General features: G+C 43.5%; 1 protein-coding gene across 9 annotated transcripts in view; it reads right to left on the bottom strand.

Annotated features, from left to right (window-relative positions):
• Window positions 1–13741, bottom strand: part of SGMS1 (sphingomyelin synthase 1) — an 88957-nt gene that overhangs the window by 57886 nt on the left and 17330 nt on the right. The window contains exons 1-2 of one of the 9 annotated variants that reach the window (XM_082764961.1): window positions 8455–8855; window positions 8257–8375 (exon numbers count right to left, since the gene is read on the bottom strand). The exons of 5 other annotated variants lie outside the window; for them this stretch is intronic. The gene's annotated coding sequence lies outside the window, so the exon portion shown is untranslated. Of the gene's footprint in view, window positions 1–8252; window positions 8376–8454; window positions 8856–13741 lie in introns of those variants that run through there. 3 more of the 9 variants (XM_082764967.1, XM_082764960.1, XM_082764964.1) reach the window with 3 other exon arrangements.

The following is a 13741-nucleotide window of genomic DNA, read 5'->3' as shown; positions in this document are numbered from 1 at the left end:
AAAGTGTCAGTACAGATCTGCTTTGAAGCACTTATTTTCAGTCAACCCCAAATCACCACTGGCCGAATAGAAATATTTTCCTGCTAAAACTCAGCAATCAGCACAGAAACGTTAAAAAAAAAAAAAAAAACACAACTTAAGTGGACATTTCTCCAACAAGCAGTGGCTAGAGGAAGAACTTCAGCTGTAGTGTGACTTGTGCAGCAACAATGAACCTTGCACAAGCAAGCAGTAGCAGGATGCAGACAACAATCTGCATGAGTGTTGATGCAAGTTCACTTAAGAAAAAAATTCTTAGGCTTCTCATATACCTTGCAAGGCTGTGGAGTGAAAATAAAGCTCTTTCTTAGGCCAGTCTGTCTGGCACTCCTGCTGCACTGTTTGTGACAGTGTTTGGAATAGACAGGATTGATCTGGTTGCAGTGATAACAAGACTTTCACTCATAAGTGAGCATCAAATGCCTCACTTTAGGAAAGAATGAGAGATTACATCAACAGGTCCAGGAACTTGCTCTTGGGACTCCACATCCTGGTCTTGAATTTCAGGTTTCCACAAGTCCTCCCTTGTAAAATTAAAATTATGGGAATGAGGCCTTGGAAAAGGCACTGCCTGGCCTAAGGCTACCCCTCAGGAGAGTCTCACCAGCTCTTACCTCCTCTCCCTCAATCTGGCTGTTGGATGCTCCCTTCCCTTCTCCATCCCACATTCACAATGTACAGGGACTGCCGGCTACTGACACTGGATGTACTCCTGAACAGCTCAACAGCCAAAAACGTGGAAGACATGAAACAATTTATCTACAAATGAATGTAACAGAGTTGAGATGCATGGCGGGACTTCGAAAACACAAAACTAAAATACTTGGGGACATCACTGTGAGAGACAGGACCAAGATTCCTATTTGGCAGATGCATGGCTTTCAGTGGCTAGCCATACTGACTGCTTCCAGTGCGCCCTTTTCATTGGGGTCCAAGCAGCTCAAGCAAGGGTAAAGGACAGGGAAGGAGCAATGAGATAGTTTGCCAAGCTCTGCACTCCTCCTCAAGACTCTCCCGTATCCTGAATTACTCTGTACTCTTTCTGTGCAAGCTTCACAACTCGACTCCCATTTTCATCGCAGCCTCTGTGCCTCCCTGCTGCCACTGCAGACTCAAAAAGATGACTGAGAATCCAGCAGTTCTTCTGCACTTGGTTGTTCCCTACAGTGGGAGAGAAATTTGCAGGAAGTTGGCCTCACCTCTCCCTCCCAGTCACTCCATCAAGATAAGGAAAGCAGATGACACAGAACTCCATAAGAGAAGAAGCCTGTGAAAAGAGATTTTCTGGCTACTTCTTGGGTTTGTAACAATTCAACAGCCACCAGAAAGCACTCCAGCTAACATCAGTGTCTCTTGTTTCAGTGTATGCTGTCTTGCACACCCTCCTTATGAACAGCTAAATTAAACCCTCCGCCCCCAGAATCCCATCTCTGAACAGCAAGAAGCAAAGCACGAGCAGGGCACACACAGGGTTACTGTGCCTTCCATCTTTGATCAAACACAGATGAAGATGAATGTTGTTATGCCAGAAATTGCCAAAAAGCAGCTGCCTTCCCTTGCCTTACCTTAAGCCCTCCTTACAGTTCTGGCCAGACCAGAAGTGGCACTTCACACTGTGCTGGGAGGGAGGACGAGGTACTTCTCATCAAATGTTGCTTTAGGACAAGAATGCCACATGCCAGACCGATACACCATGCACAAGCTATGCTGATTTAAAGTGAGCTGTATGTATTTAAAGACTGCAAGTATCAAGGCTGCATTCAAGGCTCCAACTAAAGCCTCCTAACTAAGCCACTTCTTGACAGTGAAGAAATGCAAACATCTTATCTGTTGTTACCCCCTCACCTTTCTGCTAGGCGGTTGTGTGTGCGAGCAGTGATGAATTCAAGCCATGAAGCCAAGTACCCAATGTACTTTCCCCTCCACACAGAATGAGCTCCCTTGCATACCAGCTGCTTCAGCTCAGCAAACAGGAGCTAAAGCACGGCCTGATGCAGTCTGTAAGTCTGAATCCTACAGAATGTGGCCAAGTAACAGTCACAAAAGTGTTAAGCTCTTTATCCTTGTGGTATGCTCCTGCATTTCATAATTTTAGCATGGCATTCATAGCATATCAGGTAACATTAAAATCCAATGAGGGTGCTGTCTATTCATTACACAACCTGTATCTCAACAGAATTCTTTGATGAAATCTGGCAAAAATTGGTGTATTTTTGTACACAAGTTGCAATTTTGTGGTTATGATATTTGTGATCAAGTATCTTAAACTATCACGACTATTGCTCTAAAAACAGATCACTTAGAAGAACCCATATGTGGCTCGAGGCTGTTACCACCTTGCCAGCAAACCCCAAACCTAACTGATACTTCAAAGCTAGCAGTGACTTATGGACAGAGATGTCCTTTAGTTTTGATAGACTTGCCCATGGCATTAATTAGTCCTTAGCAGTGACAAAGAGAGACCACGTGTTGGCTTTGCAAACCAAAAGCAAGCTGACATCCTTACAGAGCACAAACACAACCTTGTGCTGAATATTACTGGAGTATGAAAAAAAACGTTTAGAGAAGGAGCAGCTACAACACAGCTACTTGCCATATCTCCTCTGTAAACAACATTTAAACTGCGAGGTACAGCTGTGATTAAGGAGCAGGAGACAAGAAGAGACGGCCTTGTAACTGCTGACAGGTAAGTTCATCTCAGCTTCAGAACGAGCAACAGATGAAAGAACACCGAGAGGATGCTGAAAGACAACCGACAGCTTGAAGAATACACACCACTTTTCAAATAATTTCTGTGATGCAGGGTAATATTTAAGATCACAGAATTCACTGGGAATTAGATCATCCATTTAGCAGTAGGTTTGCCAGATAAACTGTCTGAAGACAGGAAGAGAATCAGCAAAAACTGTACAGCAATGCAAAAATCAGAGTCAGTGTCTCTACATTCTTGTTTTTCAGCTGCCTGCCCACAGAAACTTCACAGAAGACTGAAACACAGAAGACAAATATATGAAGCGGAAGAGCAGGCTAGGTGTTGTAATTGATTTCAGCTGAGACACATGCTTTCCCTGTTCCTGCTATGCCCAGACCTGTTATCCTACCTCTGCCTTGTCTACAGTACTCCATTTCACATCTGCTGCTGGCTTCATTTAAATGTTTCTCATGCAGGATTATTATTTTTGGAGCAGACAGAGTCGGACAAACCAGCACAATGAAAGGGCGGTTGTGCTGGCAGATGCAGACCATCCAAATCTTTGGCAGGGGGCAGGCAAGTAGCTGCATTGGGCTGAGGAGGGCATTGGCCTAATTTGGGTTGCTGACAGCTTCTACCAAACACCTAAAGCAACTCTGCAAGCAGAGTTAGCATATCCGAACACTAAAAACAGCGTTTGTGCAAAGCGTGTTTCTCACCTCTGCTGCCACTCACCCTTCATGACGTGCTGTACAGGTAAGGGTGCTCCCAGGGCTATATTTACATGAGCATTCCAAGAAACTATTAGTAAAGCTTGGGGAATTTAACAATTCATCGGTGTCAGGAGACAGCTGAAATGAAGAGCTCCACAACCCAGAAAATGGCAGGGAGTAGCCTCAAGGCAGGAGAGTGCTCTAAAGAAGATGATATTTAGATTTGCCTAGCAAAAATTTAATGTAGCTTGGATGCACACACGATTTGAACTAGGACAGCCACAGAGGACTTTGGTAACAGAGCAGACATCCTCAGTAGGGACTGTAAAATCCTTCAACGTTTTAAAACCCAATACTCTACCCATCCTTTTCTACATATCTATCACCATGGAGCAAAATACATCAGCTACAACATATTAGCTTCCTAAGAAGTACATGCAAATCTCCTGTCAAAACAGCTGTTAACAGTCTTTCAACTCTTCAATGGAAATGGGGACAGCAGAGGAAGGGGGAAGAAGCAAAGGACAGAAAAAAAACTTCTTGTTTTAAGGCATCCTGCAAACACAGATCCATGTGAACACAGAAAAACAATTAAATGAACTGAAAGAAAGCATCTTGTGTAAGAATCCTGATAACCATATGATCTGTGGAATAATAAAACTGCAAAGCCACAGACTAGTTTAGAACAGCCATGTCCATTGCTAAAATAATGTGCAAAATGAGGCCATAAGAGTCTCTGATAAGAAAGCTATTTAGTAGGGTCTAATTCAACATGGGAATACAGCGTGCTGGATACCTCACATGATTGAAGTTGGGGGAAAACAACAGATTAATAATACAGCTTCCAAAAAGACAAAAGAGCCTACAAGTATCACCAGGCTGTAGTCTGCCTGGGTTGCAGACTACAAGGATGGCCTGATTATGCTTCAAATGCTTTGAATGCAAGTTTTCTGAAATCAAAGAGACCAGATATAAATGCAGAGTATCACTCCAAACTGCAAGCCAAACGTGCTTAGTCTTTACATTTCTAACTCGCAGCCAGGGAGCAAAGCACAATTAGAGACCGGCAAGATGTAAACAACACATTTTGAACCATTTCCAGAACAGCTTCAGCACAAAATAACATTTGCACTAGGCTGTTAGTAACATAATAGTTGGAATTTCATCTGCATGCTAAGAGATGGAGGAAGAGCCACAGGGAGCAGCCCTGAGCGTATGCTCAGCCTCCAAAGGAAGTGAAAAAAGTTGCAAAAAAGCTGTGCTGTACTTCATTGCACTAAATGCCCTTCAGACAGAGCCTGCATGTACAGACATTTGCTCCTCAAGCAGAGCACGGCTGGGGCTATGAGGAGCTTCAGTGCTTGCCTAGAGTCCTGCCCCACCCCCAGGTGTGCCAGGTAGATGCTCAGGCACTTGGAAGGAGCCAGGCAGTGGCCAAGCCCAACCAAAGGCTCAGGTATATACGTGGGAACTGATCAGTAGCAATGGTTCAGCCAAAGCCAGGAGGAGCACCAGCAGAAGATCCACAGCATAACGTAAAGCTCATTTTCTCTTTTCTATAAGCTGTGAATCAACCTCAGAGCAATGCCCCAGGACAAAGTTGACAACGCAGTTGTCAAACAACTAACGCAGTTGACAAACAATCTCAAGAAGGACGATTCATTCTCTGGATTAAGGAGTACCCTGGGCAGGTACAGCCTGTTTCCATAAGCAGCAGTCACTTCCTGCTGTTGCACCTTTTGCCTTTCCCAAGCTCTGTGTTTAAGGGAAAACAAATGGGGAAACAACACGAACTATTGACAGCAACCTGCTTTGTGGTACCCACTTGCTGAGAACCAGACATATTAAATAAGTAGCAAAGGCTAGGGAAGATACCAGAGTCAAATCGGATCAACTCGAACAAACCAGGTGAAGGGCACAAAATACCTGCTCCAAAGCTCAGTTAAACCTTTCATTTTGGATCACCTCCAGACTCATCGGCAGCTTCAAGCTCAGTCATCCCTGGCAGCAAAGTAATCACTTAAGAAGTCAATGCCACAAAACCCCTAAATTTGCAGTCAGTTACGTGATTAATAGTTTTCCCCAAGGTGCTCTTACGTGTGCAAGACAACACCCAGAAACCACAGACAGCACTTTTAATGGAGATTATCTCCCATGCATTTGACATTTCACTTTTTTTTTTTTTTCTTTTAGAGCACCTGTTCTAGCCAACTGTTGCTCATTTAATTGGGAAATCTAATGGCTGAAAATCCCATGGCTGTTAAACCACCATGTAGTCTGCACTGGAATTTAATTTTAACTATTCCAATCCCTCGCCATATTCATACACTTCCTTTTTTTTTTTTTTTTCTTTTTTTGCCCAAGTTGCTTGGTAGAAGCAATATTTACAGAAAGATACCACATACCTGGAAGGTCTACTCCTGTGGAATTAAATACGGTAGGTATAAGCATACCTGTTAGCAGTAAGTTTAAACAAGAATCATCAAGAGAAGTTCAGTTCCAGCCACAAAAGTGCTTTACACGGCACAATATCTGCTTTCAACAGTCACTGTTACACTGATGATGCAGCAATCATTTGCTTTGCTCTCCACGTGGAGAGGGCTGCTACGGTCAGAACATGAAGTGCTACATAAAAATTTGGGAGGGTTTCTGCTTCCAAGACGCCACAGTTTAAATTTTAAAGCATATGCAGCAAGCAAGTATAGCACCAAGCTGAAGGATGAGTTATGTTTATGTAACAAAAGGCTTCCTGGATTATTTTAAGGCTCAAGTTCTGCAAAGCTAACAGTTGAGGACAGGGTTGTTTTTATGACCGATTCACAAAATAAACATCATTGAAGAGCCAGCAGAATCTTGTTATTCTGCCATATTAGACCCCTAGATTTCAGCAACAGGTACTTTGTGACCCTCTGAGTTTGGAGCATCCACTGTCATATACTGAGACAAGTACACAAATCACACAGAAGTCAAAGATACCAATGCATCTGCGAGTAATTTCTCAACATAAATCACAAAGTTGTGCCACGTGCCCAACAGTGCCTGGTTTGAACCTTTCTCTTTTAGCAGGAACAAATCAACCTCACATCTCTTGCACTGTATGTGCAGTAATAATATTCAACCCCTATTTAATCTGCATTTAACTCAAGAAGTAGATGACTACATTATTCATAGCATCTGTGCATTGAACCCAGAGGAAATAAAAGGTGAATCAATACAGTGAGGGGAGCTTCTGCTGCCTGGGGTAAAGGTGTCTTCCACTCTCAGTATTTATACGTTTGGGGAAACGGAAAGGTTTCAGGACTCTGATGAAAACGGTCTCAAATTTCTGGTCTAGAACAACTGTCAAATAGATGTCAGCTTTCAGAAAGCAGCAACTCCAAAACTAACCTGTGCCCAAAGTAATTAGTATTACATGCAGCAAAAAAATAAATAAAGTTTCTCAATTTTAGCATTGCTGATTTTTAGTCACAGTATTTTTCTCATTATTTCTGTTCACTGACACTATTTCCTACACTATCTGTGGAAGCACTATTTAATACTTTAGTGCACGACACTTGAGATTTAGAGGTGCACAGCACTGGGACCTCTGCAGGAAAGGTGCTAAAACCAATTTTTCTAAAAACAAGTTTGCTTGGGGCACCCACAGGAAGAATTACAACCGGATTAGGCAGAACCACAAGAGTTGCTCTTCTGCTCTGTCACTGAGGCCATGCAGGACCAGCCAGTTTAGTCTCACCGATTTTCAAGAGCATCTAGAGAAAAAGGAAGCAGCTTTTCCAACTAAGAGCTGAGGGCACCAAAAACTTGTTTCATTCAATATGCTAGTCACTAGGGTTGCACACAAACAAATGACTGTTTAAAATACATCTTTTTTTTCCTCAAAAATGTCTATGCTCAATAGTTCCTGCTTTTATTTTCCAGTTCTTACGATACCTCCCTCTGTAGCTCTTACATTAGTCACGGGCCTTTCTACAGAGATCAAACCCAACAAAACCATGAAAGAATCTTAAATGATACCTCTCAGCAAATCCTTGCACAGCTTCAAAGGATTACTGAAAGAAAAACAAAACAAAACACAACTACAAGCAACAAAAAAAGGGCACACGCCCAATTTATTTTTCCTTTGCAGGTCATTCATCTACGTCAAAGCCAAAACTGGGAACAGAAACCAGGCATTCCAACCACCAGTCTGGCCGTCTACCCTGTATATCACAGGCTTTAACAGCCAGAAGGGCAAAAATTTCCTTATATGTAGTCTTTTTGTAGTATTTATACACAACTGTATCCTCTGAAGTTTTGTTCTCAGTTATTCTGAACTGGAAGGAAAAAAGAACCAATCTAACACATCCTTCAGCTGACTCTCTAAGATTGTACAGTTTAGTGCTGGAGTTGGACTGTTTTCTTGAATGGAGAGAAAGCACCAGGCTAGCACTTAGTGTCTAAGCTAACATAAAATGTAGTGAATCATTATATATTTGCTAGTAAGCTATGTCATTGAATGAAAGCCTCCCTTAAAGCAACCAGGCAGCACAGGTGCCAAATGAAACACTGCCATGCAGCTGGAGGACATTAAATCAGACGTTACAAATACACAAGCGAGGACCACAGACTGCCAGTGCTGAAGGCTGCCGTTGGCACACACACGAAAAATGATTAAACCAAAGCAGAAATGGATACCTGCCAGTGCAAATCCAAAACAAGAATTAATCCAAATTCAGGTCGCATATAACATCAGCTTACAATAAATAACTTATTAAGAAGCGCACTGCTCCAAAACACAAGTCCTTAACAACACAAAATTCACTTACTTACTTGAAATTGCCTTCCTACCCAGAGAACTTGGTTCATTGGGTTAGAAGCTCACTGTGACTATGAGAGTCAAAGCCCAGAAGACCTGCTGCTGGCTGCTGCTCACGTAGTCATAAGAGTCACTATAAAAAATATATATATAATTATTATTATGTGTTAAGAAAGCAGTGCTATCACATAGCCTCCTATTAAAAGCATTACCGTGACTATAACGTGAAGATTGCCTCAAGATCTACCAGTAGTTGGAATATGTTGTAAAGCACTGTGCTAACCTAGGCAGCTGCACTTCAAAGACAGCGTTTCCCAAAAGTCACAGAAACACAGATGAACCCTGTGTCCATACGAGGCCTATAGCAGCATTTGTTGGATCTGGAGGGGGGCTGGAGTGCTTCTGCTCCTACTTTGTGGCATCACACGGAGAGCAGCTCCGCTACTGTGCGCGGCAGCCTTCCCAAAACTCTCTCTGGCAGGAGATGGTAAAGTCACCCAGGCTCTGATCCAGGCATCAAAAGAGATAACAAGCAAGTTGATGCAGGGGGAGGGACAAAAGCCTTTTCTCCGGGTCTTCAAGATAGCTTTACAATAGAGAAAGCAGTCACACAGAAGCGAAGATAAAACATAAAATTGAAATGCACTTAAACAAAATCCACCAGGGGCGGCACGATGGTGACAGGCTTCTCTCCATCCCCTCCAACTGCTCTGCAGACACCAGCCTCGTGCACAGCCACATGCTAGGGCCAGCAGCAGCAGGCAGGACTGCTCAGGCCACAGCTTATGCTTGCCACCCACCCCACAAACACCCACCAGTCTCCAGTAAGGGAGATAAAGGGGGAAGGCCCTGTTCTGGTGAGTAACCGCACTCTTATCTCCTGACAACAGCCACCCTCCCAAACACGTCAGAGTGCTCTCAGGCACTCATCCCTGCCAATGCCCCAAAGCCGCCCATCAGCTGCCACAACACTGCCTGTGTCCCTGCTGGAAGCTCCTGGACTCCATACCAAGATCCAAGAGGCAATGGGGTGCAGGCTGGTGCGCAGACACCAACACACCCAGCAAGGCAGAGCCCAAAGGATCTACCAAGGAGCTCCATTCCTGGAGCTGTTCAGCAGTAGCAAGGCATCATGGCACAAGAGAAGCACGCTTCTGTTTTAGCACACAAGATGACAGCATTCAACTCTGTGATACCACTTGTTTTTAATACCTTGAACGTTTCTTTGACACAGAAGCATCAGCTAAAAAGCATTTCTGATGGTTTTGATGCTATCGGTTCCTGAAGATGCCAGCCAGTCGTGTTCTCCACATCACAGGATGGGCAAGAAGTACCTGTCCAGAGCCCTCTGCAACACCCCGCAGAGCAGCTCTAGCTTATTCATGGTGTATCGTGCAGCATTTCCAATCCTCTGACCCAATCCATCATAACCTGCATGTGCATGCATGCACATCCACCCACCCCAAGCTGAGGACAGGCTGAGTTGAAGCTGCACCTGTAACAAATGCATTTAAACAGACTACAGCTTGCAGAACCCACAGGATTTCCAGAAAGAGCCTGTCATTTCTTTCACTGATGCTCAAATGTGTTCTCAAATGAATGCTACCATCTTAATCACCCATGCAGAACTGTAAGGGCATTGACTGTCACTAGGATTTTGGTGAATGTGTGTCCAAATCTAAGCACCGAGGGCCACTTTCCAAGTCAAAGAAGTAGAAACGTCTCTCTCAAAGCACACACAAAGTTTTGGAGGTGGGGATTCTCCTTGTCTCCCTCCCACTTAACATGCATACGCAAGCAGAGGCGCTGCAAAGAGAGCAGGAGTGGGCTGTCCTCTTGCCTTCTTATCCGACATAAACAGTAAGAATCAGGCATGGCTGCAAAAGCAGGATTAACTGGCTACCAACTGTTCCTCAGAAAAGGCACCTTGGTGATTACAGCAGCATTTTCCTTTTACACCCTAGCACAGGAGTACAGGCCTATTTCCACATTTCCCTGGTGTGTTTGCTTCTCATTTCTCAGACATGCTGAAGTACTCCTTAAAATACACCGGGAGAAGTCCTGCCTGAATAGGTCACTTGTGCCAAGTTCACCACTGTGTATGCTTGTTGATTAAAACGTTAAATTGATTAGAAGACAATGTCAGGGGTTTTGAGAGAACGTTTTAACCAGCATCTAAGATATCACTGTAATCCTGCTCACAGTTAGTTCTTTGAACACAGGAAGCCAATAAAATTTGTGATGCTCACATAACACACCTCTGAAGGCATGTTAATAATTGAACTGTTTTGCAAAGGGCTCTTAACTTACAGTAGTTCGCCTCTACACCCTTTCCGCAGGGACAATAAAATCATATGGGTAATCCTAACCTAGCATTCACTCCCCAGTGAAAGGGTACATAAGAAGTGATCTTAAAGCAGTTGAAGTACACAGACCTGCAGTGCAGGAACCCTTGTCCAAACACTGATTTTTTCCTCCCTCCTTCAGCTTTTGCTGCTGTATTTTAGGCTAACATCCACTTTACTCTTCTGTCTCTGTTTGTAAAAGGCAAAATATTTTGGCTCTCATTTCCATTCAGAAGATTTAGAGGCAATTTCCCACTGCCACACACTGCATTGTTGGTTGGTGACTGGTGAAGCATTAAGGGAGGAACCCCCAAAACATCCCCTACAGCATGCCAATGCACAGAAAGAAGTCAGCCCTGGCGTCCCACAGCCCCAAGAACACTGTTGGTATTATGACCAAGGGTGACAGTTATGCAAAGCAGCATGATTTAGCCACAGGATTACCTTTTAGTTCTTCCAGGGCCTGAGCCCCCTAGCAGACTGCTGTGAGCAAAACTGAAGGGAGGAAGCTCAAAAGACTTCACTGACAACATGAAAGATACTGCTTGCAGCAAGCGCTTCCTTCACTATTAAATCATTCTGTACTTTTATGGAAGTACATAACTGTGCCCATCTTCACATCTAATGCAGCTGTGCACCAACCTCACTAACCTGAATAAAACCAGCCAACATAACACACCAAGCCTTCCTTTCCAGTTTATGTTGCAAAAAAGGCAAAGCACAATTTTTAAGAATGTCCAAAAGGACTGCATGAGCACAAGTTACAAAGTCAAAATGCTCAAGTCCTTTCCTGAATAGCTACACCAGACACAGTAGCTGTCATAAGGGAGGAAGCCAACCTCCAGCAAAAAACAACCAGACCCAAAGTCCCACTTACCTGTTGGCTAGATTTACTTTTAGGTCACATCAGACAAGATCTAAATGACGAATATGCAACAAGTATCTACCCTGTTCAGGTGACATGGTCTCTTCCACTGTTCCCAGAAACAACACTCCCCCCTCAGGCCACCTCCCCAGTTTCTTGCTCTACCTTCCAAACAGCACCTTACAGGACACACTGCTCCACAAATCAATCCCTGACGTTTCTGGAGCCTCTTCATCATTTAGGGTACTAGCAGCCCCAGGAACACATGGAAATTCCACACCAGCAGGAAACAATGAGAAGCACCTTGGTACATACTGGCATTTTCAACAGACCCCCCAGGGTGGGATGCTCCAAGTTTCCTAGATTAACCTGAAAATACTTGGAAATGACAAAACTAAAATTAGTGCTAATACAGCAAGTTATTACTAAGTTGAAAAACACTAAGAAAAAGAAGCAACTAACTCATAGTCAGGTAACCTTCAGAATAGTCAGTGGTTTATTCAGATTGGATCTGTCTAGATAATGACCTCAGGTTATAAAAATCCAAGGTCTAATTATTTAGTTAGACGGCATTTCCTGGATCAGTATTTGGAAGACCATTTCCACTATTAACTCATGCATATGTGTATAGATACACGTGCACACACTCATATACACAGAGATATATTAGAAGGATTTTCTTGAAAGTCTCACCTTTGATAAGTATTGTAAGGGACGCTGTTATAACAGCTTTTTGAATGCCATACTGTCTGCTGCAACATCAGCTTCCAAAACTCATGCTCTTTGAAAACTGGCAAATTCCTCAAGGGTTCCCTCAACTTGAGATCAGTAAACGTACTCAAAAAAAGGTCACATGCCTCTTCTCCCACAACTCCTAGGAAATCACAAACATTCACTTCATTCCACAACCTGTTGTGTAACATACCTTGAGAGGTCACCAGGCAAACGTTCCAGCAATAAGGCACGCAGGGCATGACCGGAGCTACAGACCTTGCTGCTGCTCTTGGAAGAGACAATAACAGGACTGGAACTTCCCCATCTTCTGTCGCTGGTGACCACTACTTTGAATCATATTGCTTATTTTTACCCACTGAGCCAGTGTTTGGCATCTCATTTGGATCACTTTCCATTCTAGGAGCTGGAGGAGAATGGGTTGCAAGATGAAGACCCCACAACAAGCATGGCTTACATGCTTCTGCAAAGGGGATGGAGACAAATGGTTCACCTCCACCTGAAAGCAACTTCATGCATCAGAAATTACACTGTATCTAAACACACAACTTCACACCCAAAAGCCTTCCTATCAAGTTATCTGTTGACTCAGAAACAAACCATGCCACTTCAAACTTAGCTCTTCAATTCACAGGTTCTTTGAAACAACAGGTGAACAGGTGTCAACCTTGCTAGCGTATTTAAAAATGGAGAGCATTAAAAACAGGGCATCAGTTTTCTCTCCAAAGAACAGAAGACCTCAATGTTTCTTTGGACTTTGTGACAACACCTACTGTTTAATACTTGGGGTGTTTTATTCTGTTTTTAATAAAGATAGAAATCAGAATAACTGGTTTGGCAAAAGGAGCTGCACCATTCACTCACTGGAGAGCTGAGAAATTGTGTTTCTCACACCTACATTTTTCAGGTTTTAATCTGATAACAATTACTGCAAGTGTAAGACTTAGTGAAGTTGGACAAAGTGGTTCCTGCAGAGTAGTGGCAATGACAGCACGGACACAAGGGGAAACTTTGTCATTATGGTTACGCACAGATCATGAGCAAAGAGATGAGCTCAGTTACAGACTGTGCAACCTGGAGAGGTTAAGGGAAACAACTGTAGCACAAAAACAGATCTGTTGCATGGGTTTTCAGCTCCAGCAGGGTTAAAAGTGCTAGTTCAGATTTGCTTTCTGGAACATGATCCTCTGCTGATAACTGAATGTGCACTTTGTCAGCTGCTCGGCATCACAGAGCTTGCTGCTCCTCTGAGGACACGGTGCGCTTGTGCAAAGCGCAGTAAATTCCAGAAGTATCAGTGGGTACCAATGGTTTTCCCAGGCAGAAAGACATAGGGGTATGTAGCAGGACAGCTGGGGTAGATCAGTGGACTCTTCCTCCTGAGTTGTTCCCATCTGAGAGATCTCCAGCTTGGAAAAAATCACCGAAGTATCATTCTCACAGCCCCTGCAGGCTGAAGCCTGTGTATCTGACCTCTGGGACTGCTTTCTGCAGAGACTCCCTTTGATGCTGCATCAAGCACCAAGGAATTTTATAAAATCATAGAATCATTAATGT

This window comes from Aythya marila (assembly GCF_965140915.1).
Source record: "Aythya marila genome assembly, chromosome: 7".
In the NCBI taxonomy this organism is placed as follows: Eukaryota; Metazoa; Chordata; class Aves; order Anseriformes; family Anatidae; genus Aythya; species Aythya marila.
Note: the sequence above shows the minus strand (reverse complement) of the source record. Positions and strands in the feature narration are given on the sequence as shown.